The following is a 26,257-nucleotide window of genomic DNA, read 5'->3' on the forward strand; positions in this document are numbered from 1 at the left end:
TGGGTCGAACATCACACAGGGATCAGCCCCACACCACGGAGGGTCACGGGAGGCGTGTTGTGCATCACGGCACAGTAGAGTACTGTGTGAAGGGAGGCGGAGAAAGGCCTGCGGTGGGTTCCGTACCGCCAAAACAAGATGCAACATCCATAAATTAAATGCGAAATTTAAATATTTAACCACGACCCCTCCACCAGGTGGGAGGAGGACGACCCCTCCACCAGTACACCAGATAGCAGGACAACCCATCCACTAGTACACCAGGTGGGAGCACGACTCAACATCCCTACCACCAGTCCCACCACCACATTAAACAACATGTATATATTGGTTCAAGGAACGACAAAAGTCCTTCAAGGGAACGCACTGGGGACTCGGCCGTGAAAAACACTTGATGAAAGTGGATTACGTCGTTGAGAATAACATGAAGGATATCTGTCTGACGGCGGGACTGGACCTCGATATGGACACGTGAGATTCCTGCTGTCACCACCACCCCAAGGGTGGTAAAATATCCATTAGGATAAAAAAAAAAATATATATATATATACAGGTCTAATGCGTTATGGGTGATTTCCTCCGAGGCTAAGGGTCCCCCTTCTTCCGGCCAGAAGTATACAGTATACATGTTTGTGTATATTTCAAAGGATGTATTTTTTGGATATTATCTGGATGTAATCAAAGGTGGATACAGCTTTGAAATATATGAAGCTGTATCCCCTTTGATTACAAACTTCTCATGTGTCTTCCTTTTCGTACCAATCACAGTCGCCCACATACCGTTGAGACTGGAAAGCAAGGAACCCCCAGATACAAAAAGCAGCTGAAAGAGACAATTCATGTCTCCAGAGGAGGAAGGTCGCCACAGACCACAAACAATCAACATGAATCGCCACAACAATAGGTCAGCGTAAGCAATACATCCAGTCACAGCTCCCGCTCCTGTGCCAGGTAAGTCCACTACGGGCTCACCATAGCCCGTGCTACTCGCAACTTTTTCTTCCGAGAAGTGGAATCTAACAATAACAGCTGTGAGGACTATCCCAAATAGAGCCTCGACGACAGCGGCGACAGAGCCCACGGCACGGTCACATTGCTGATAGAGTCAAGCTTTAGAGCCTACAGAGCAAGTAGCTAGAGTGGTGCTTGCTGGAGCCAAGAGGACAGGCCTTCCCCAAAACATTGCACACCGCTTCAGCAACTACGGGCTCACCATAGCCCGTGCTACTTGGAACTTTTTCTTCCAGGTAGCGAATCTTAAACAACAAAATATCAACAGCGGAAAACATACACGGAATTGTGTATTTAATACACACAGATATCAACACACGCAAACAAGGAATGTTAGGAGAGCAACACACGCAATCAAGGAATGTTAGGAGAGCAACACACGCAAACAAGGGACGTGAAGATAGCAACACACGCAAACAAGGGACGCGAAGAGAGCAACACACGCAAACAAGGGACGCGAAGAGAGCAACACACGCAAACAAGGGACGTGAAGAGAGCAACACACGCAAGCAAGGGACGCGAAGAGAGCAACACACGCAAACAAGGGACGCGAAGAGAGCAACACACGCAAACAAGGGACGCGAAGAGAGCAACACACGCAAACAAACAAGGAGGAAGAGAAAGTGGCGCTCATAAAGGTAGGACGGGATGATTCTCTTGTTTGAAGCGCTAATTAATGTTGCAGACACAATATGCTTTTGTATACATGTATACACAATACATATACGCCCGCGCCAAAAATACACATAAATAAAAAACAATCAACACAAATCATAAACAATATAGAAATATACACTGCACACACGCACGTAAAAATAAAACACACACATGCATACATACTCATATGACGCATACCCTGGAAACACAAACCGAAACTGTCTCTACTTTCCGCTTGTTACAACTTGTAATAAAGTTGTTACGTCTTGGCTTAACGTGTTTATGACGTATTAGAACGTTGTTAACACAACTTGCTATATTGGTTGTTATAACTGGTTAGGAGGTGTTAAAACTTTGTTCGAACGTTGTACCAACGTCGTAGTTTCGGTGTGTTTTGCGGGTACATACCTATATTCAAGAAAAAGAGGACAGGACCCAGTGAACTACAGATTGGTCTTACTAACGAGTATTCCATTTAATTAAGATATTTGTAAGACTGCAAGAAGATTTGTCGATCATTTAGAACATAAAACAAAACAAAAAAAAAATTGCTTCCAAGCATCTGCATGGATTGAAGAAAGGAAAATCTGGCTTGGCCCAACCTATTCTATGACACGATGACAACAATTAAACAGGAGAGAGAGAGAGAGAGAGAGAGAGAGAGAGAGAGAGAGAGACAGAGAGAGAGAGAGAGAGAGAGAGAGAGAGAGAGAGAGAGAGAGAGAGAGATAGAGAGAGAGAGATAGAGAGAGAGAGAGAGAGAGAGAGAGAGAGAGAGAGAGAGAGAGAGAGAGAGAGAGAGAGAGAGAGAGAGAGAGAGAGAGAGAGAGAGAGAGAGAGATAGAGAGAGAGAGATAGAGAGAGAGAGAGAGAGAGAGAGAGAGAGAGAGAGAGAGAGAGAGAGAGAGAGAGAGAGAGAGAGAGAGAGAGAGAGAGAGAGAGAGAGAGAGAGAGAGAGCGGACGCTGGGTAGACTGCATTTTCCTGGATATCCAGAAAGCCGTTGTTTTTCGCGAGCGACTCCTATGCTAACTTGAAAAACAGGCTGGTGTATAGGGTACTAAAGTGGGTGAAGTATCTTTCAGGAAGAAAGAAGAGCTATCAGAATGAAGAAAGGTAATGAGTGGAGTACCTCAAGGGGAGGTCGGTATTAGGGTCCGTTCTGTTCCTAATATATGCCAACGATCCAAACAGAGGAAGTATGCTTATCCTCATCCATGTTTGCTGACGATACTAAGGTTATGAGGCGAATCACAACTGAGGAGGACTGCACCGCATTACAAGATGAACTAGACAATCTCCAGAGATGGTCTGAGAGGTGGTTACTACAGTTTAACCCTGGCAAATGCAAGGTGTTTCGGGTCAGGCAGATATGAACAAGATAACAATAACTCAGGAGTGTGGTTGTTTTGGTTGAGAGAGAGAAGGGGGAGGATGGGAGGCCGTCTGTCCTGCGGAAACAGAGAACGATTGCATGGGAGAGGGAGGGATTGCATGGGAGAGGGGGAGGGGGGGATGAGGGAGAGGGGGGAGAGACCTGGCGAAGTGCCCAGCTTCCCTCTTCTGGGAAGGCTGCCAATGAGCGACACAGGATGATATCCAATGTATTTCAATGGAGTTCCTCCTTACGTTCTGACCGGGGGCCATGGAAGACTGGGTATAATAACTGTGCCCACGCATTGCTATTTATTATTTACTCCATACCCATCCTGTGAGGGGTTAATGGATCCCATACCCATTCTGAGAGTGGTTAATGGATCCCATACTCATCCTGTGAGTGGTAGTGGATCCCATACCCATCCTGTGAGTGGTAGTGGACCCCATACCCATCCTGTGAGTGGTTAATGGATCCCATACTCATCCTGTGAGTGGTAGTGGATCCCATACCCATCCTGTGAGTGGTTAATGGATCCCATACTCATCCTGTGAGTGGTAGTGGACCCCATATCCATCCTGTGAGTGGTTAATAGATCTCATACCCATCCTGTGAGTGGTAGTGGATCCCATACTCATCCTGTGAGTGGTAGTGGATCCCATACTCATCCTGTGAGTGGTAGTGGACCCCATACCCATCCTGTGAGCGGTAGTGGACCCCATACCCATCCTGTGAGTGGTAGTGGATCCCATACCCATCCTGTGAGTGGTAGTGGATCCCATACCCATCCTGTGAGTGGTAGTAGACCCCAAACCCATCCTGTGAGTGGTAGTGGACCCAATACCCATCTTGTGAGTGGTAGTGGACCCCATACCCATCCTGTGAGTGGTAGTGGACCCCAAACCCATCCTGTGAGTGGTAGTGGACCCCATACCCATCCTGTAAGTGGTGCGGTTCAGCTAACAACAACAGAACAAGACAAGAACAACACAGCTAAAGAACATTTTGTGAAGGAACATTTAATATAGAACTCAATTCTTCTCCCAATATCAGTAACACGAAATAAAGTCGATGAATAAAGAGTTTCGACGCCTGAGCCTAGGCTATAATAAGCAGCACTGTGTGTGTGTGTGTGTGTGTGTGTGTGTGTGTGTGTGTGTGTGTGTGTGTGTGTGTGTGTGTGTGTGTGTGTGTGTGTGTTGGGGCGGTCACGATGTGCGTGGTGTTAGGGTCAAGTAACCCAAGGGTCGGTGAGACGAGTCTGTGATTTTAAGTAAAAGGATTCTGGCAGGGGTCATGATGTACTTGTTTCGTATATTGCGGGGGGAGAGAAGCGTTCATTGTGTGTACTCACCTAGTTGTGCTTGCGTGGGTTGAGCTTTGGCTCTTTGGTCCCGCCTCTCAACTGTCAATCAACTGGGGATACAGTTTATTGAGCCTACTGAACTCTATCATATCTACATTTGAAACTGTGTATGGAGTCAGCCTCCACCACATCACTGCCTAATGCATTCCACCTGTTAACTACTCTGATACTGAAAAAGTTCTTTCTAATGTCCCTGTGGCTTATTTGGTAATCTAAGATTCCACCTGTGTCAACTTGTTCGCGTACCACCCGTACTTAAATAATTTATCTTTATCTACCCTGTCAATTCCTCTGATGATTTTGCAGGTAGTGATCATGTCTCCCCGAGCTCTTCTCTCTTCCAGCTACGTGAGGTGCAGTTCACTCAGCCTTTCCTCATAACTCATGCCTCTTAGTTCTGGGACTAGTCTAGTGGCATACCTCTTTACTTTTTCCAGCTTCGTCTTGTGCTTGACAAGGTACGGGCTCCATGCTGGGGGCCGCATACTCCAGGATTGGTCTTACATATGAGGTATACAAGTTTTAAAGGATTCTTTACACAGGTTTCTGAAGACAGTTCTGAGGTCAGTCAGCCTTACATCCGCCACTGATGTTATTCTTTTGATGTGGGCTTCAGGAGACAGGTTTGGCGTGATATCAACTCCTAGATCTTTCTCTCTGTCCGTTTCATGAAGGATTTCATCTCCCATTCGGTATCCTGTGTCTGACCTCCTATTTCCACTACCTAGTTTCATTACCTTACATTTACTTGAACTGAACTTTAGTAGCCATTTGTTGAACCATTCCTTCAGTTTGTCTAGATCATCTTGTAGCCTCATACTATCTTCCTCAGTCTTAATCTGCCTTGGTCGGTTGCAGGGCTTCCCAATCCATACTTTTGTTCAGGCGATGAGTCACAATAACGTGGCTGAAGTATGTTGACTAGACCACACACTTGATGGTGAAGGGACGATGACGTTTAGGTCCTTCCTGGACCATTCTCAAGTCGACGATCGACTCAGATCGACTTGAGAATGGTCCAGGACGGACCGAAATGTCGTCGTCCCTTCACTCTCTAGTGTGTGGACGGGTCAATATACTTCTGTTTTTCATCTAAACAAATTTGTATTTTAGAATTATTGTCTTAGTTGCTACTGTGTCTTCCTCAAGCCCAAACTCACTCGTTTACTTACTTTACGCTAAACAAGTGTCTTTCTTAATAGTTAATGTATTATTAATAATATTCCCGTGACTCCCAGTTTCTGTCCAGTTCTCAGTATTCTGCCTTGCCTTTTACTGAACATTTTGGCTCAATCAACCTTATAAACTCCCCAGAATCTTACATACAATTATCATGTCTCCTCGGCTAAGTCTTTCTTCAAGTGATATGAAGATTAGAGCCTCTTTCCAGTGTCGTTGTGTACAACTGTCCATGTTCTAGTGTGGATGTGTGTCTTTCAAGGAGGTGGGGTTCCACGCTGAGACTGCGTACTCTTGACTGGTCGCCACGTATGTCTCGACAACTTTCTACCTTAGTTTCTTAAAGGCTATTTTTTTGCTTGCTAGTTTGTCATACATTGAATGTGATGCTTGCTCTCCTAGTCAGAGCACAGCTTGGACTTGTTCTCCTAGTCAGAGGAACAAATAGGGCCTGGTCTCCTAGTCAGAGAACAGCTAGGACTTGTTCTCCTAGTCAGAGGAACAAATAGGGCCTGGTCTCCTAGTCAGAAATTGAACTATCAGGGGAATGCGCCAAGCCATTATGACTATATAGCACATGGAAGGGATCAAGATTAGGCTTTCGGATAGGACGGGGGGCAGGAATGGTGCCCAACCACTTGGACGGTCGGGGATTGAACGCCGACCTGCACGAAGCGAGACCGTCGCTCTACCGTCCAGCCCAAGGACGGTAGTTCCTCCTAGTCAGAGGAACAGCTAAGACTTGTTCTCCTAGTCAGAGGAACAGCGAGGGTCTGGTCTCCTAGTCAGAGGAACCTCTAAGACCTGTTCTCCTAGTCAGAGAACAGCTAGAACTTGGTCTCCTAGTCAGAGGAAAAGCGAGGGCTTGGTCTCCTAGTCACAGGAAGAGCGAGGGCCTGGTCTCCTAGTCACAGGAACAGATAGGGCCTAGTCTCCTAGTCAGAGAACAGCTAGGACTTGTTCTCCTAGTCAGACAACAGCTAAGACCTGTTCTCCTAGTCAGAGAACCGCTAGGACCTGGTCTCCTAGTCAGAAAACAGCTAGAGCCTAGTCTCCTAGTCAGAGGAACAGCTAAGACCTGGTCTCCTAGCCAGAGGAACAGCAAGGGCCTGGTCTCCACGGACGAGGGCAGATCGAGCTAGAGAGCGAAGCATGGGGGAACACGTTTGTGGATAGTAAGGTTAATCTGATTTCGTTGCATCCTGTGGCGGTGTTGTCGGGGAGAACGGGGCCATATATTTCCTGGTGAGAAAGTCAGCAGCAGGCGCCCGCGAGTCTCACCCGTCTGGGGACTGCGCATGGAGATGGAGGTCAGGGTTTTTTTATTTCCTGACAGGCCGTCGAAGTCCAGCGAGGTTCTCTTTGATCAGGGGGGGACTCTAGGTGGGGTAGGTGGGGAGGGGAAGGGGGGGAGGGGGAGGGGAAGCGGGGAGGGGGGGGGGGAACTCGGAGCATGAGTAGGCATTTACTCATCCTATTCATCATCATCCTTTTCAGATTATTCACACACACACGCACACACACACAGTTTCAAATGTGGATATGATGGAGCCCAGTAGGCTCAAGTACCTGTACATCAGTTCATTGGCAGTTGAGAGGCGGGACCATTGAGACAGAGCTCAACCCCCCGCAAGCACAACTAGGCGAGTACAACTAGGTAAGTACACACCCACCCATCCAGGAAGCAGCCCTCCTAGTTACCAGATATCTATTTACTGCTAGGTGAACAGGTGGGCATCAGGGTGAAAGAAACTCTGCCCATTTGTTTCCGTCTCCGCCGGGGATCGAACCCGGACCCTAAGGACTACGAATCCCGAACGCTGTCCACTCAGCCGTCAGGCCCCAAACAGGTGTGTGTACTCACCTAGTTGTACTCACCAAGTTGTGTTTGCGGGGGGTTGAGCTATGGCTCTTTGGTCCCGCTTCTCAACCGTCAATCAACAGGTGTACAGATTCCTGAGTTTATTAAGCTCTATCATATCTACACTTGAAACTGTGTATGGAGTCAGCAGTGTGTGTGTGTGTGTGTGTGTGTGTGTGTGTGTGTGTGTGTGTGTGTGTGTGTGTGTGTGTGTGTGTGTAATGTGCCAATTTACTAGCAAGAACAACCTTAACATTAAGATACCCCAATACACACACACACACACACACACAAATCACAAACGTGCTCAGAATCCTCGGAGCTAAATATAATATAACATATAATATATATACTAACCAATTTCATGCAAGCTTTATATTAAGCAAGACAAATGCAGAGGCGAGCGAGGCATTGCACAAGCGCTTACATGTGTCAGCAAGCCTCGTGTGGGAGGAACTAGCCGGTCACGGATCGTCTTTGCCATGTATGGAGAGTTCAGTGAGGCTTCGACCACTGCGAGCCTATTGAGAGACTTGTGGGCTAGGAGACGCACGGAGCGTAGCCCACTTAGCTATGGTATTAGCTAGGACTCACACCCCGAGGGCCCCCCCCCCCCTTGTCTTAGCTGCGTCAACATCGCTATGATTTAAGCGAAGATGTACAGGTTTCGTAAGGTTAAGGCTGTCAGCTCCAGGTCTCTTCCTCAATTCTCACCTTTTGTTATTTTTTCAAAAGGATTTTCTACTGGAGAGGGAAAAAAAAAGATGTATTTTGATAACACTTTGGCCACAGTGTTAGGTCAGTGTAGCCACCCTGGCCACAGTGTTAGGTCAGTGTGGCCACCCTGGCCGCAGTGTTAGGTCAGTGTGGCCACCCTGACTATTCTTAGTCGTGGTAATGTCAAGGGTAAACCAAGAACTGCAGAAACAAGAATCTATCTTGCATCTTGGCCTTGCCAGTGAACATCTACTGCGATGGGGGGGGGGGTTATTCTTAGTACCCCCCCCCCCCTTCTTATGGCTATTCTCCCTATTCTTAGCCCCGGTAGTTAGTGTTCTTAGCCATTAGACACCCAGCTTGTCACCTCATAAATCTCGCCACCAGCTACTCAAAGGCGGGGCTCAAGAGCTGGACGGTAGAGCCTCGCTTCTTGCAGGTCGGCGTTCAATCCCCCGACCGTCCAAGGGATTGGGGCACCGTTCCCTTCCCCCCGTCCCATCCCCAATCCTTATCCTGACCCGTTGCAAGTGCTATATAGTCGTGATGGCTTGGCGCTTGCCCCCCTGATAATTCCCTTCCCGCAGGAGACATCTCCCGTCACGCAGGGTGCAGTCGCACCTCCACAGATCTCCAGTATCATCTATTGATACTGGTAATGGCTCAAAAGGGTCACCACTTACGGGGTATTCATGCCCGTGCCACCTTTTGGGTGGCTTAATCTTCATCAATCAATCAAATTCCCTTTTCTTCCACAACACAACAACAGTGTGCACTGAAGTGTTTCTGTAAAGTGGCCTTCACCTAGCGCCTTATGTGTCTTTCCCCAGCCCCCCCCCCTTACCCCCAAGACGCCCCTCCTCCCCTTACCCCTTACAGCCACACTCCCCTCAGCCACCCCCTACCAGTCCTCTCCACACACAATGGCCACACCAACCCCACCTGGGTCAGCCCAGGCTCGACATATAAGTACTCTCCTCACCTGGTCCACCCCTATACCAGCCTGCCCCTTATACAGAGTCGGAGCTGCGCCACCTGATACGGGTGTGATAACACACAAACCCTGATTAAAGCTGGTGAGCATAAAGCCTCTAGAAATGTGGACAAAGAATCATTCGGAAAAGAAATGATATTTCACCTACGTGAGACCACTACTAATGTATGCAACGCCAGAGTTGTTTATATTAGAGTTTTAGTGCAATTCAGGGCCATATTAAATAAACATTGTCGCTCTTTTTTATCTAATTATATAGATAAATTCTATAATATTTGGTTATGTCTCTACAAGTCTTAGACTAATTTCCATGACCCAGTTCCAGGCTGTGGGAACCGACCTGTGAGATTTATATTTATTTAATTTATATGAATTTATATTTACGTTAATTTATATACTTCGATAGCAATTTGTATAATGTTAAGTGGACTGTATTTCTGCAATAATCTCATAATCTCACAAATCGATCCTCTACACATTAGGGGGGGTTTATTAGTTTATATATATGCAGCCAATCAAACTACAGTAATAGCTACATACATTGATGAGGTTCCTTATCTTATAGTACAGCAGGTTAGTCCACCAGGTATAACTAGGGTGTAGACACCAAATTATCCTCTTTGAGGTAGCTTCCATCACCCAGTAACTGGTGCACATAATCTTGCATCCTCGTCTTGACCTGTCAAAAGTGCGCTAGCTGTGAAGCCAGATACCTATATATGACAAGCTATATCAGAGAAAACACTACATGGAACATGAAGACCTGGCTTAATTACCTTTAGTTTGAGGCTTCCATGTGATCTAACCGGATAACCCTACCCAATGACATTAATGGCCACTAATGATAGATAATGGGTTTCGGATAGACACTTAACTTGAATTTGTAGACAGCGTGTTGATAATGGTACACTTTTAGTTTCCATAACACTACGTCCAAGTAAATTTAACAGGAGCCGAATTTGCTCCCGTGTGAGCCTCTGGTCTAGTATAACAACAATGGCTGCCCTCCTCCTCACTCTGACGCCTGGCCTACATTGTCCAGATTTCAGAACGTGATAGAAGGGTCACATTTACTCTACTTTAATATTGATAATTAAGTTAATTTATATAAGATGTTTTTATGATGGTAAAGTCCAAAGACTAATGTATTTAAGAATAATTCCCAGCAGAATAGCTGGTGAATTATAATAGTATGTGGTGATGATATCCCGTTTTCTTTAGACGGTAATTCCACTACAAGTTACGTTTTCTATGGGTAACTTGATGGTAATACAGCTATTATCTGTATGATTATTAAATGGTGTCGGATTTTCCGACATAATTCCCCAGGGGGCTGCTCACGGGTCGAAGTCCTCTTTAGAACAGACGAACACCGATACTCCTCCTTCGAATTATTTGATTAATTTGATGTTAGTAGTTAGTAATCACACATTTGTGTGTCTGTTCGTACAGGACGGATGTCCCGTACTAGAGTTGCAGGGGTTAGAAGTCTAATGCGATTTCATTTCCCTGTCAACTCTTGAAAGGCTAATATTCAAGCCTTATTACATATTATTTAACCCAGAAGACTGAATGTGATCAAGTACTACAGTCAAGTATGATTCAGGGACTGCAGTGAGATCAGTGACATTAGATATAACTTGAAGTTTCTTCAGGTAACTGGTCACTGATATATAAACACTGAGGCCCATGGAATACATCTTGATTAAATAATAAATGTATCAAATCAGTCATCAGATTTATTGGGGTTTAATTTAGTTAATTGATTCAGAAGATTGAATAGCTCATCATTAAAGTAAAGTATGGTTCTGAGACTGCAGTGGGTTCAGTGACATTGGTCGCAGTGACTTGTAGCTGTTTTAGGCTACTGTTCACTGATTTGCCACTGAGGCCTCATGAACTCATCTTCAGCTTCAAATGATGATACTAACATCAACCTCTGTTACTATAGTCAGCTGTAATCTCCTTAGTATAATGCTACTGGAGAAATATAATCAGCTGACAAATTCAGATTCTATTGGTATTGTTTATCTGCAGGCATAGGTCTCCTCAGGCTTGATACTGGGCCTGAGAGTAATTTACCTCCTGCAGAGTTTAACATGGTTATACCCTGATATTTAGTAGGGCTACCGATGAATCGATGGTAGTAGTCTGTCCCCACAAGGACAGCCATTTGGCATTTGATTTGCTCAAATTTACCTGCAGCTGCTTGATAATAGCTTTCCAGGTCAGCATAATCAACTGTTGATTGTTGTGACAAATCTTCACATTTCTTGATCTGTCTTGTTAAGTGGCCTTTAAGACCTGCAAGGGTTCTTTTCATTCTCCCTGCATTATCCATACTGGCTCGTTGGTGAAGCCTTGTGGGACTTGTACTTGGGCTGCTCATAATACTGAGCAAGCACTGATGGTAGCCTAGGGTAAATTCTGCACTCACTAGGCAATAATCCTACCTCTACTAGAGGTTAGCACTTAAAATTAATACACATTATATATATATACAATCATCCACACTAATGATTTGAGTGATAAACCAGTGTCACTGGAAGTACCTTTAGGTTAGCTCTTCTATATCACCCTAGGATGGTAGAGACACTAATTAATCACTCAAAGGTGTAATGATCATAAGTAAATTATTATATATACACAACTCAACTCGAGTTGATAAAAATTACACCCAAAATAGGGTCTGCACCATTCATTAATGGTGTTAGGTTATTCAATATAGTACAACTGACTATGGTAATAATGGGACTAGGATGAACAATAATAGTTCAACTAGTCATATCCTACCCTGTTGTGGGTTGGCAATTAGTAAATATTATACTGTGATCACTAGTGCAATATATATTAAATAATTCTCTATTTTGGAGAAATAATATACAAAATTATTGATAATAGCCTCTTAATTAGCCTCTATGAAACTTCTAATATTATCTAGAAGTATTAAATATTATTAGTGACCTCGCGAAATAAAGTCCACAAAATTCGTAGATAATCTCTCGCGAAATGTAACACCACGAAATCCGTGAACAATCTTGCGACAGTCACTAATTGGCTGGCTTCTATATTAGCGCTGTCATTTCACGAAATAACACGCCACCAAATATCTGTGGGTGTGCATGAAACCGCTGACGAAGCTGAACTGGGCTGAGGGAGACTCCTGAGCTCCCACGAGGCAACGCCGCTGTCTATGACTGGCTGGCTTTGTTTAAATAACACTGCACTAGTATTTAATGAATCCACTGGTTAACTGGTTCATCCGGTACTAAGATGACCAAATGTGGGTTCAAAGGATCAAATAATCCGTCATCCGGTTCGAAGATGACCAAATAATGTGGGAACCGACCTGTGAGATTTATATTTATTTAATTTATATGAATTTATATTTACGTTAATTTATATACTTCGATAGCAATTTGTATAATGTTAAGTGGACTGTATTTCTGCAATAATCTCATAATCTCACAAATCGATCCTCTACACATTAGGGGGGGTTTATTAGTTTATATATATGCAGCCAATCAAACTACAGTAATAGCTACATACATTGATGAGGTTCCTTATCTTATAGTACAGCAGGTTAGTCCACCAGGTATAACTAGGGTGTAGACACCAAATTATCCTCTTTGAGGTAGCTTCCATCACCCAGTAACTGGTGCACATAATCTTGCATCCTCGTCTTGACCTGTCAAAAGTGCGCTAGCTGTGAAGCCAGATACCTATATATGACAAGCTATATCAGAGAAAACACTACATGGAACATGAAGACCTGGCTTAATTACCTTTAGTTTGAGGCTTCCATGTGATCTAACCGGATAACCCTACCCAATGACATTAATGGCCACTAATGATAGATAATGGGTTTCGGATAGACACTTAACTTGAATTTGTAGACAGCGTGTTGATAATGGTACACTTTTAGTTTCCATAACACTACGTCCAAGTAAATTTAACAGGAGCCGAATTTGCTCCCGTGTGAGCCTCTGGTCTAGTATAACAACAATGGCTGCCCTCCTCCTCACTCTGACGCCTGGCCTACATTGTCCAGATTTCAGAACGTGATAGAAGGGTCACATTTACTCTACTTTAATATTGATAATTAAGTTAATTTATATAAGATGTTTTTATGATGGTAAAGTCCAAAGACTAATGTATTTAAGAATAATTCCCAGCAGAATAGCTGGTGAATTATAATAGTATGTGGTGATGATATCCCGTTTTCTTTAGACGGTAATTCCACTACAAGTTACGTTTTCTATGGGTAACTTGATGGTAATACAGCTATTATCTGTATGATTATTAAATGGTGTCGGATTTTCCGACACAGGCTTTATGGATTCTGATCAAGTTCCAGTGTGTAGCTATTCTGACCACTTTCAAGGATTAAGCTCAAACTGAGAGTTAATGCTGATTTCACCATCGGAGCATGGAGGACACAGGTCACCTGTGGGCACCAACCGGAACACCAAACGAGACTCGGAACTCCGTACGGCATTTCTCCGGAAAATTTGCTTTGGATCCATATTTGCTGCGGATTATTTACTATGGGAGGCTACATGATGTAGTTGTTGTTATAATGTCCAAAGATTAGCCAGGGGGGTCCTAGCTGGTCGTAGGCTGAGTCCTGGTCGTAGGCTGGGAGTCCTGGTCGTAGGCTGGGAGTCCTGGTCGTAGGCTGGGAGTCCTGGTCGTAGATTGGGAGTCCTGGTCGTAGTCTAGGACTCCTGGTCGTGGGCTGGGAGTCCTGTGCTCCGTCTCGTAACAAGAACTAACGTACTGACGCAAAGAGCGTCGAGAGATCATACAATAAGCGAGGCTTCAGCAGTAAAGCCTCGGCGTACCACATTTTCTTAAGCAGAGAGAGCCAGAAGAAACTGGTCCTCCTTCGCGCTTCCTGACTGGGACATGGAGGCAGGAGAAGGGGAATGAGAGAGGTGAGAAAGAGGGAGATGGGAGGTAAGAAGAGAGACGGGGGTGAGAGACGGGGAGACAAAAAAAAAGAGACAGTCGGCGAGGACAAGGGAAGAGAGTGCGATTTCCGCCACAGACAACTTGTCGAATACTGACCTGCCGTCAGGCCGTGTGAATACGGCGAGGAACGACCATTAGAGCTCCACAAGTCGTCCTGGTGACTTGACTTCTTAAGGGGGGACGACTTCTTAAGGCGACGACTTCTTAAGCTGCCTAACATGGGTGAGGTTTGTGTTTGCGAGAAAAACCCTTTAGGAAAAATTTCAGCCCCAATCGTGGCAGGGAAAAACTAGCAATGACTGTGCTAGCACGGCTCTTCCTCCCAACACCCCAACCCCCACAACTTCCCCCCCCCCCAGCTTCACCAGTGCAGCTTCACGACCACAGCTTCAGCACCATGATCAGCGGTATACAGATTGTTGAGCTGGAAACTCGAGTGGTCTGTGATGTATCAATAAATAAACTATGTTAATACTCGCTGGTAACATCGGGGTGAGTTGTGTGGGTCCCATGTGGTCGCTGCCTTCCTCACTCTCACATTGGCTGCCCTCTACACCCACATCAACTCCCTCCGGTGCCTTCTCCATCTTCACACAGACCATCCTTATTCTACACTCTCGATTACAATTTTCACTTTCAACAATGAGCACAGAGGTCAACAACAATAATAAATCATAGGTGCTTGGGAGAGTTTTTATTTCAGAAAAGTTTTGTTTCCAGAGACTTTAAAAAACATTTCGGAAGAGTTTTCACCGTCGAAGAATTACTTTTGACTTCGTTGTCAAGGCCAAAGATCCTTCTTTGGCCTTGACCTTTGACCAGGTTCTCCCTTGCTTGACAAAACGTCTGGAGAGGCAGATATCGTTGCCTAGACGCGATCAAGACGTTCAACTGTCAACAGCTTCATCAGCAGCCAACAGCCTCATCAAAAGCCTCACTCTCTCTCTCAAGGGGGCATTCTTTCATTACTCGTTCGACTCCAAGCTGAAGCAGCATGACACTTTGCTTAACTTTGCTCCTGTCAATATTGCAGGAACACCCGTGAGGAAACTAGATTGTTTCCTTCAAGGAGTGCTGGACCAACCAGGCTGTGGTGGGTATGTGGGCCTGTGGGCCGCTCCAAGCAACAACCTGGTGGACCAAACTCTCACAAGTCAAGTCTGGCCTCGGGCCGGGCTTGGGGGAGTAGAAGAACTCCCAGAACCCCATCAACCAGGTATCAACCAGGTATCAACCAGGTATCAACCAGGTATCAACCAGGTATCAACATTAACGTTCTTTAACATTCAGTAACGCGTGAACGTGTTTGTTAAACTACTCGTTATAAAACATTAACTTGAATGTGGTTAATGAGAGCTAATGATAAACGCCTATTCTTACCTTGTATTTTGAATGAGTGTTGCTGATCATTTTTTCCTTTTAGAAAACAAAGAGGAATGGAGGATGGGAAGGGAAACGTGGGTAGGGAAGGGAAGAAGAGGTGAAGGGAAGGGAAGAGGTGAAGGGTAGGGAATAGGAGGTGAAGGGGAGAGCAACCTAACCAAACCTAACCTAACTTAACCTAACCTACTGTATGTGTCAAGAGGGAACTTGATATTCCACCTCCAAATGATTCGTGATCAACCGAGCTGTAGTTCATTCGTTAGATTGCGAACAGCAACGTCTAACAGCCTATTTGACCAATCCGCCAACCAGGAGCCCTGATCAGAGACCGGGCCGAAGGGGGATAGTGATCCTCGGAACCACCTCGAAATAACCTATGGAGTAACACTCATAGATTTCATTACTCAAGTAAGAATGAATGAGAGTAAGAATATTTGCGAGTGAGTAAGGATGTCTTTAAGTGAGTGAGAGTAAAGGAAAGTGAGAATAGGGTGAGAGTGAGAGTATGGGAGAGTGAAGGTGAGTAAGGGTCCTCCCCCCCTCCCCTTCACCCGATACCCACAACCCCTCCCCGCCCTAAAGGGGTGACCTTGCAAGAGGGGGATGGTGGTGGTGGTAGTGTGGGGTAGGGGGGGTTGTGGACAAGGGCGAGGCTGGCAAAGGACGAAGCCTCGACCCTCGGACCATGGATAGGGGGGGTAGAAGGATAGCACCACAGACGAACGCGTCCTTAACCACCGAACACCTTAACCACCGAACACCTTAACCACCGAACACAGACGAACCACCATAATACCGGAAGACTTCTTCTTCTGCTACGAAGAAAAGTTTTTCCTTGTCCCTGAAGCTCCTTGCGGTAGGATATCACCCGGCTTGACCGAGCAGGGTATAAGCCCACCGGGCCGGATATAGGCTTACCCGGCACCACCTGTTTTGCAGAGCGACGGCCAACCTCACCATCCGGCTTTAGGGATGATAACCGGCCCACAGAATGGAGTCGTAACAGATTACCAGCAATTGTCAGAGAGACACGACCTTATAAACGTTCGCCGAGTCAGGCACACACACACACGCCTGCAAGTCTGGTGACGTCAAGTTTAATGACGTCGCTTCGTACCGGCGGTGGTACCAGACTGTTGCTTCTGGTAACAGTGACAACCGGTTTGGTAAGAGCAGTGAGAGTGAGGCCGACCCGCGACGTGCTGCCAGGAAACGGGTGACCTGGAGGTTGCTTGTCCGGACACTGGGTGACCTGGAGGTTGCTTGTCCGGACACTGGGTGACCTGGAGGTTGCTTGTCCGGACACGGGGCGACCTGGAGGTTGCTTGTCCGGACACTGGGTGACCTGGAGGTTGCTTGTCCGGACACGGGGCGACCTGGAGGTTGCTTGTCCGGACACGGGGCGACCTGGAGGCTGCTTGTCCGGACACGGGGCGACCTGGAGGCTGCTTGTCCGGACACGGGGTGACCTGGAGGCTGCTTGTCCGGACACTTAGCAACCTAGGCTTAACGCCTCTAAAAAAAAAAGTCATTGTCAAGCAGGTGTCAGCCCTTTGTACTCACCTAGTTGTGCTTGCGGGTGGGGGTTGAGCTCTGGCTCTTTGGTCCCGCCACTCAACCGTCAATCAACTGATGTACAGGTTCCTGAGCCTACTGGTCTCTATCATATCCACACTTGAAACTGTGTATGGAGTCAGCCTCCACTAGGCGAGTCCTACCTGGGCCACGCCCGAGCACGCATGCGTAAACACTTGTTTCAGACGCGTTTGATACACTATTCCTCCCCCTACCCCCCTCTACCCCATCCTACCCCCCTCCCCCCCTCAGTAAGGTCACCGGGGACACCTCCCCTCACAGCGTGGACAGTTCCTCTTACTTTCTAATACGTGTTTGATCTCAATTTTTATTTATTTTGCCTTTGCTGTTTTCCAGAGTGGTCCTTCCCCTCCCAGAGTCTGGTGGAGGGGGGGGGGGGGGTGTGGAGCAGGGTCTCACTATCCCTGCCGGGGCTACACTCTAGCTGGCTCCTGTCTGGGGCTACACTATAGCTGGCTCCTGTCTGGGGCCACACTATAGCTGGCTCCTGTCTGGGGCCACATTATAGCTGGCTCCTGTCTGGGGCTACACTCTAGCTGGCTCCTGTCTGGGGCCACACTATAGCTGGCTCCTGTCTGGGGCTACACTCTAGCTGGCTCCTGTCTGGGGCCACACTCTAGCTGGCTCCTGTCTGGGGCTACATTATAGCTGGCTCCTGTCTGGGGCCACACTATAGCTGGCTCCTGTCTGGGGCCACACTATAGCTGGCTCCTGTCTGGGGCTACATTATAGCTGGCTCCTGTCTGGGGCTACACTCTAGCTGGCTCCTGTCTGGGGCCACACTCTAGCTGGCTCCTGTCTGGGGCTACACTATAGCTGGCTCCTGTCTGGGGCCACATTATAGCTGGCTCCTGTCTGGGGCTACACTCTAGCTGGCTCCTGTCTGGGGCCACATTATAGCTGGCTCCTGTCTGGGGCCACACTCTAGCTGGCTCCTGTCTGGGGCTACACTATAGCTGGCTCCTGTCTGGGGCCACATTATAGCTGGCTCCTGTCTGGGGCCACATTATAGCTGGCTCCTGTCTGGGGCCACATTATAGCTGGCTCCTGTCTGGGGCTACACTCTAGCTGGCTCCTGTCTGGGGCCACATTATAGCTGGCTCCTGTCTGGAGCCACACTATAGCTGGCTCCTGTCTGGGGCCACACTCTAGCTGGCTCCTGTCTGGGGCCACATTATAGCTGGCTCCTGTCTGGGGCTACACTATAGCTGGCTCCTGTCTGGGGCTACACTATAGCGGGCTCCTGTCTGGGGCCACACTATAGCTGGCTCCTGTCTGGGGCTACACTATAGCGGGCTCCTGTCTGGGGCCACACTATAGCTGGCTCCTGTCTGGGGCCACATTATAGCTGGCTCCTGTCTGGGGCCACACTCTAGCTGGCTCCTGTCTGGGGCCACACTATAGCTGGCTCCTGTCTGGGGCCACACTATAGCTGGCTCCTGTCTGGGGCTACACTATAGCTGGCTCCTGTCTGGGGCCACATTATAGCTGGCTCCTGTCTGGGGCCACATTATAGCTGGCTCCTGTCTGGGGCCACATTATAGCTGGCTCCTGTCTGGGGCCACACTATAGCTGGCTCCTGTCTGGGGCCACACTCTAGCTGGCTCCTGTCTGGGGCCACATTATAGCTGGCTCCTGTCTGGGGCCACATTATAGCTGGCTCCTGTCTGGGGCCACACTATAGCTGGCTCCTGCCTGGGGCCACACTACAGCTGGCTCCTGTCTGGGGCCACACTATAGCTGGCTCCTGTCTGGGGCCACTCTATAGCTGGCTCCTATCTGGGGCCACACTATAGCTGGCTCCTGCCTGGGCTACACTATAGCAGGCTCCTGTCTGGGGCCACACTATAGCTGGCTCCTGTCTGGGGCCACTCTATAGCTGGCTCCTATCTGGGGCCACACTATAGCTGGCTCCTGCCTGGGCTACACTATAGCAGGCTCCTGTCTGGGGCCACACTATAGCTGGCTCCTGTCTGGGGCCACTCTATAGCTGGCTCCTATCTGGGGCCACACTATAGCTGGCTCCTGCCTGGGCTACACTATAGCAGGCTCCTGTCTGGGGCCACACTATAGCTGGCTCCTGTCTGGGGCCACACTATAGCTGGCTCCTGCCTGGGGCCACATTATAGCTGACTCCTGTCTGGGGCCACACTATATCTGGCTCCTGCCTGGGCTGCCTTACCGGCCTGTTTAAGTATCTTTTCGCTCATTTATAGCCTCAGGTGGCCCGGTGTGGCCCAAGGCCACGTGGGAGTGTGGCCCAGAGTCCTGTACAGGTGTGGCCCTGAGTGTGAGTGAGCAGTCGTGCCCACCGAGGGGTGTGGCCAGGGTGTGGCTTCTGGGGGCCAGTGTGTGACCTTCCTGTAGCGACCACAAGGGTAAACAATGGGCGGGGAGGACAGGGTAGGGGAGGGCAGGCTAGGGGAGGGCAGGCTAGGGGAGGGCAGGCTAGGGGGAGGACAGGCTAGGGGAGGACAGGCTAGGGGAGGACAGGCTAGGGGAGGACAGGCTAGGGGAGGACAGGAAAGGGTAGGAAGGTAGGCGAGAAAGACAGGTATGGAAGGCTGGCTGGGCAGGAATAAACTTGAGAGGGGGGGGGGGGAGGGAGGGTAGAAGGGGGTGGTGGGCAGGGAAGCAAGTCTGGGCAGTAGGCAGGAAGGGAGGGAGGGTAGGTAAGCAGGAAAGGCAGGAGAGAAGGGGCCGCCATACAAAGTAGAGCAAAATAATTATATACTACAATGCTATAACTTTTAATATGTTATTCCATAACGTTCGACAAGCCGCAGGCTGTCTGTCCTCGTCGAGAGGCCACTAGAGTGTTAATGGCCCCTCAGGTAAATTCAGGAATAATGTGTTAATATTGTTAAAAGAACAAGAATTGTAGTATAACAAAGTTATAACGCCACAAATGTTACAATCTCACGTGATTTGTGAAATGAAAACAAAATGTATGACTACCTGTCGAGATTCTTTCCCCCTTGAGCCCCTTGTTACCTTGAGGTTTCGGGGCTTAGCGTCCCCGCGGCCCGGTCCTCGACCAGGCCTTCTAACTTCAGTGGCTGAAGCTGTGTTCAAATTGATTACCAAACTCATTTCCTGAACCATTCGAGAGCCGGTCGGCCGAGCGGACAGCACGCTGGACTTGTGATCCTGTGGTCCTGGGTTCGATCCCAGGCGCCGGCGAGAAACAATGGGCAAAGTTTCTATCACCCTATGCCCCTGTTACCTAGTAGTAAAATAGGTTCCTGGGTGTTAGTCAGCTGTCACGGGCTGCTTCCTGGGGGTGGAGGCCTGGTCGTGGACCGGGCCGCGGGGACACTAAAGCCCCGAAATCATCTCAAGATAACCTCAAGATAACCATTACAGCCGAGGCTTGAACGAAGACTCAAGAAGATGAGTCACACTAACGAGGCTGAAGAAATAATGACCAAACCACTCATCAGAGAATGAACAAACGACGATGTTTCGGTCCGTCTTGGACCGAAACAATCGACTTAATAATGGTCCAGGACGGACAGAAACGTCGGTTTTTCTCCATCCTTGAGAGGCTGAAGGATCTAGCACACACTGATTACGAAAAGTCTGAACTAGTTAACAAATCCATAAGATCCGTGATGAGGATTCGAACTTACGTCCGAGAGGATCCCAGACCCGCTGGGATCCAGGACCCTGAGGGTTCGAACGCGTCTGAGACGATCATCTCGAACGTAGGCTCGAACCCTCATCACGACCCTTGTGGATTTCTTCATTTGATGTATCGCACTATTGTGATTTCTGTGTGTAATATATCTACACACAGAAATGAGTACACACGACAGACCTGGAGCCCTTGTCTGAGAGCTAGTCGTGTCAGGATCCTGGAAATCACCAACCTTACTGGAGCCCTTGTCTGAGAGCTGGTCGTGTCAGGGTCCTGGAAAGCACCATCCAGCCTTACCTGTGGGAGCAAGATGTATACAGGTCAGACACAACTCTGGAATATCACTCTCTCTATTATAAATAGTCTTGTCTAAAGTGCTTACTGGAAAATATTCAGTTGTTGGCGATAATAACTTTAGAGTTGTTTTTATTCACTGAATACAGTATCACATTGTTAAACACATGCGTGCAAGCAAGCACGCAAATACACGCATAAACTCAAATGCACGAACGCACGCATACACGCACGCATACAAAGAGGCGAGTGCGCATTTCCAAGACTGGTCCCAGAATTAAGAGTAGTGGCATAAGAAGAAATAAAGAGAGAGCTAACTATACCGCATTTGATAAGAGACGGAAAAGAGGAGACATGATCACGATATAAGAGATTTTATATTGTACAAGCGAACCATATGAGACGTCATGGATGGAAGTTCATCTTCAGACCGGGGGAGGAATATTTAAGGCGGCTTTAGATATATGTAATATTTGGAAAGACGTTTTTCAGCTTTCGTAAATTCATCTGGTTTGATGTTGGCATAAGAAAAACACAGTTTGAGGTAGTCAAGGCTTTTCCTAGAACGTTTTTTCTTGAAGACATTCCGTCAGTGTATGGAGTTCTGCCTCCAGCACTCCACAAAACGTTTATGGAGTTAGTTATGAGGGGGAAAGCGCCAAGCCGTTACGACTATATAGCACTTGGAAGGGATCAGAATAAGCATGTGGAATGGGATTAGGAAGTTACACCTTTTTTAATTCCTTTTTTTCCTCCCCTCCCCCTTCCCATTACACTTTTCATGGGAATTTCGTCTCCAATAAGCCCGAAATAGGCCTTTTATTCTGTCATTGTTCCAACAGACTCTGTAATTACAGAATTACAGAGGCTGTTGGATAGTTGCATATTAATGTTTTTTTGCATTATTTGTTATGCCACATGATTGGAGTAGAACACCGAGTGTGAGCTGTACGCACAAACGAGGCCGCTCGCTCACACTCTCAAGGATAACTACCAGACTCATATTAGAAGCCGTCTATGTAAATAAAGATCTGTGGGAAAGTTGCACGACACATCCTGATTTGACACCCGTACAGCAGCAACAGCAGCAGCAACAGCAGCAGCAACAGCAGCAGCAACAGCAGCAGCAACAGCAGCAGCAACAGCAGAAGCAGCAGCACCAGCAGCAGCAGCAGCAGCAGCAGCAACAGCAGCAGCAACAGCAGCAGCAACAGCACCACAGCAGCAACAGCAGCACCACCACCACCAGCAACAGCAGCACCACCAACAGCAACAGCACCACCAACAGCACCAGCAACAACTCAGTAGCTGCTTGAACTGTTGCTGCTGCTTATGAGTCCCGTCCAGTTCATGTCGTGAGTGAATGAGGGTTATGAGGTAATTGTTCCTTTTTTTCACTGTCGCTGTTGGTCTTGCTGCGGCCACAAGTGTTGGCGACTGGAGATTATACTGCGCTGTTGACCCTGAACACCAGCACTTTGGTCGGCAGCTCCTTCCATCACAACAGCACTTTGGACGGCAGCGCCTTCCACCTCAACAGCACTTTGGTCGGCAGCGCCTTCCACCTCAACAGCACTTTGGTCGGCAGCTCCTTCCACCTCAACAGCACTTTGGTCGGCAGCTCCTTCCACCTCAACAGCACTTTGGTCGGCAGCTCCTTCCACCTCAACAGCACTTAGGACGGCAGCCCCTTCCACCTCAACCACTTGTTCTACCACAAGAACCTTCTCCCACTGATGATTTATCCACTACAACAACATTTACCTCTACCTTTACTACCACCACATCAGCACCACACCACAATGACCACCCAAACAGGCAGGAGAAACAGGCTGGACTAAAAGATAAGGTGCTCCAGTGGATAAGGGAGTATCTAAGCAACAAGCAACAGCGAGTAACTGTGAGGGGGCCTCATAGTTACATCTCGCTTCAGAGTGGCGAGATGTCACCAGCGGAGTCCCACAGGGCTCTGTACTAGGAGCCATCCTGTTTCTGATATATGTAAATGATCTTCCAGAGGGTATAGACTTATTCCTCTCAATGTTTTATAGAGACTACAGGACGACCTGAACAAACTGGAGGAATGGTCTAGAAAATGGCTACTAAAGTTTTACTCGGGTAAGTGTAAAGTAATGAAATTAGGCGAAGGGAGCAAGAGGCTGAACACTAGGTACCATCTGGGAGGTGAAATCCTGCAAGAGTCAAATAGAGAGAAATATCTGGGGGTTGATATCACACCGAACCTGTCCCCCAGAGGCCCACATCAAAAGGATATCATCAGCGACATATGCAAGACTGGTTAACATAAGAACTAATATACTCCATAATAATGGAGTATGCAGCTCCAGCTTGGAGTCCATACCAAGTTAAACACAAGGCAAAGTTAGTGAAGGTTCAGTGGTATGCCGCCAGACTAGTCCCAAAACTGAGAGGTATGAGTTATGAGGAAAGGCTACAGGAGTTAAACCTCACGTCCCTGGAAGACAGAAGCGTAAGGGGAAACATGATCACCACCTTCAAAATTAACGAAATGAATTGACAAGGTGGACAAAGACAAACTATTTAGCACGGAAGGAACACGAACAAGGGGACACAGGTGGAAACTGAGTAAGCAAATGAGCCACAGAGACATTAGAAAGAACTTTTTGAGTCAGTGTAATTAAGAAATGGAATACATCAGGCAGTGATGGGGTGGAGGCTGACTCCATACACAGTTCCAAATGTAGATATGATAGAGCCCAATAGGCTCAGGAATCTGTACACCAGTTGACTGACAGTTGAGAGGCGGAACCAAAGAACCAGAGCACAACCCCTGTAAGCACAACTAGGTGAGTATAAGGCGCACCATCTTCACCACAAGGTGACCAAAACCTGTCCCGAAGTTTTACCCGAGTTTACCCGAGAGCCACTAACACTAGTGGCCTCGACGAGGACAGAAAGCCGGCGGCTTGTCGAAGGTCCACCCCCTATTAGCCTTGATCGTCAAAGTTTTGTCAAAGATGGATAAGGACCAAGGTCGAGGCTTGAGAAGGGGTGGGGGGGGGGGGGGGGGAGGATATAGCCCTTGGGGGGGATTTAACCCTTGGGGGGGGATGGCCCTCGGTGTGTGTGTGTGTGTGTACTCACCTAATTGTACTTGCAAGGGTTGAGCTCTGGCTCTTTGGTCTTTGTGTGTGTGTGTGGTGGAAGGGAGTGGGGTGGAGGGAGGTGGGGGTATAGAGGGGGTAGAGGGGGAGGGTGATGGAAGTAGAGTACAGAGAGGGGGGGAACTAGACCAATGGGAGTAATAATCTTCAGAACTGGATTATAGGCACAAAAACTGGTGCCTTAGATCCCTGACCTCTGAACCCATCATTATGAAGATAAAAATAGCGTCTACACACACACGCGCGCGCACACACACGTGCACACATGCGCGCACACACACGTGCACACATGCGCACACACACACGTGCACACACGCGCACACACACTACCAGACCAGACCATATCTGGTGTGGTCAGTAGTTTCAAAGCGTTATATGACAAAGAGTGCTGGGAAGACGGGACACCACGAGCGTAGCTCTCCTCCTGTAACTACACTTAGGTAATTACACTTGGGTAATTACACACACATGACAGAGCCCAATAGGCTCAGGAATCTGTACACCAGTTGATTGACAGTTGAGAGGCGGGACCAAAGAGCCAGAGCTCAACCCCCGCAAGCACAACTAGATGAGTACTCACACCAATAGACACACCCACAACACACACACACACTGACAAGCACAGGCGGAGATAGCCAATTGATGGTTGAGCTATAACCCAATCATTGAAGAGACAGCAATAGAAGAATACAGAGTAGAGACATGACAGCGACGCAAATAATGATCAAAGTACCAGGGGTGTGGCGGATGTGGTGGGTGTGGCAGCGTAGTAACATTCACAGTTACTATGACGAAGCGTGAAGCTGTGGCTCGACCAAACATAGAGGCATTGTAGGCGTAGCAGCATTAAAAAGAGGAGGAAGAAGACCAGGCGTAAGAGGCAGAGGAGACAGGAAGTTTAGGGTGTGGTCTTGGAAGAATGGGTATAGACAGGATGTCTGGAGTTGGTACACAGTAAACAGAGCCAGGCACTCCACAGATGGCTCTACACACGCCGGCCCCAGTGTAAAAGAATAGAAAGTCCCCCCTCCCTGGGGAAGAGTCCACAGCGCACCACAGGGAGGAGCAACAGCGCTGTTTAGGGGAGGAAAATAGCAGTCACGTACTTCAAGCTGCGTGTGGCATTACACGAGACATGATGGAGGTGACAGCGGAAGCACAGAACGCCTGGGCTGGCTGTGCTCGCTATGCTGGTGACACACAGAGAGAGAGAGATAATTATCAAGGGAAAGCGCTAAGCCATTACGACTATATAGCACTGGAAAGGGGTCAGGATGAGAATTTGATGGATGAGATGACAGGAAGGATGGGACGGGGGGAAGGGAAGGAATGGTGCCCAACCACTTGGACGGTCGGGGATTGAACGCCGACCTGCACGAAGCGAGACCGTCTGCTGACACAGAACCGGTGGTGGGGAGTTTAGACTACGAGTGTTGAACACGACTCAGTAACAACTGAGTCGTGTGCAACACACACACATCTTGCAGTGCAACAGAGATGCTAATTATCAACTAATTAATTGGAAGGTCAGTTTGGTGAAGAAGTATTGAACAACATGAGCATCTAGGGAAGGCAAATGGCACATCAGCAGGGTATTGGAGGGAGAGAGAGAGAGAGAGAGAGAGAGAGAGAGAGAGAGAGAGAGAGAGAGAGAGAGAGAGAGAGAGAGAGAGAGAGAGAGAGAGAGAGAGAGAGAGAGAGAGAGAGAGAGAGAGAGAGAGAGAGAGAGAGAGAGAGAGAGAGAGAGAGAGAGAGAGAGAGAGAGAGAGAGAGAGAAAGAGAGAGAGAGAGAGAGAGAGAGAGAGAGAGAGAGAGAGAGAGACAGAGAGAGAGAGAGAGAGAGAGAGAGAGAGAGAGAGAGAGAGAGAGAGAGAGAGAGAGAGAGAGAGAGAGAGAGAGAGAGAGAGAGAGAGAGAGATGGGAAGGGGGGGGGGGGCGTCGGCCATGAGCGGGAGAGTGACAGGTGCATGCTAATTAGTCAAAAGAAACTCGTTGCATCTTAACAATCCAACAACAGCGTCTAAGACTAAACAAGATATCTTCCGCATGCGTCCTGATAAGCAAA

General features: G+C 47.8%; 1 protein-coding gene across 1 annotated transcript in view; it reads right to left on the reverse strand.

Annotated features, from left to right (window-relative positions):
- The window catches only part of LOC123767148 (angiopoietin-2), a 182,351-nt gene that overhangs the window by 91,488 nt on the left and 64,606 nt on the right, over positions 1-26,257 (reverse strand). The window lies entirely within an intron of this gene.

This window comes from Procambarus clarkii, chromosome 53, assembly GCF_040958095.1.
Source record: "Procambarus clarkii isolate CNS0578487 chromosome 53, FALCON_Pclarkii_2.0, whole genome shotgun sequence".
Taxonomy (NCBI): Eukaryota; Metazoa; Arthropoda; class Malacostraca; order Decapoda; family Cambaridae; genus Procambarus; species Procambarus clarkii.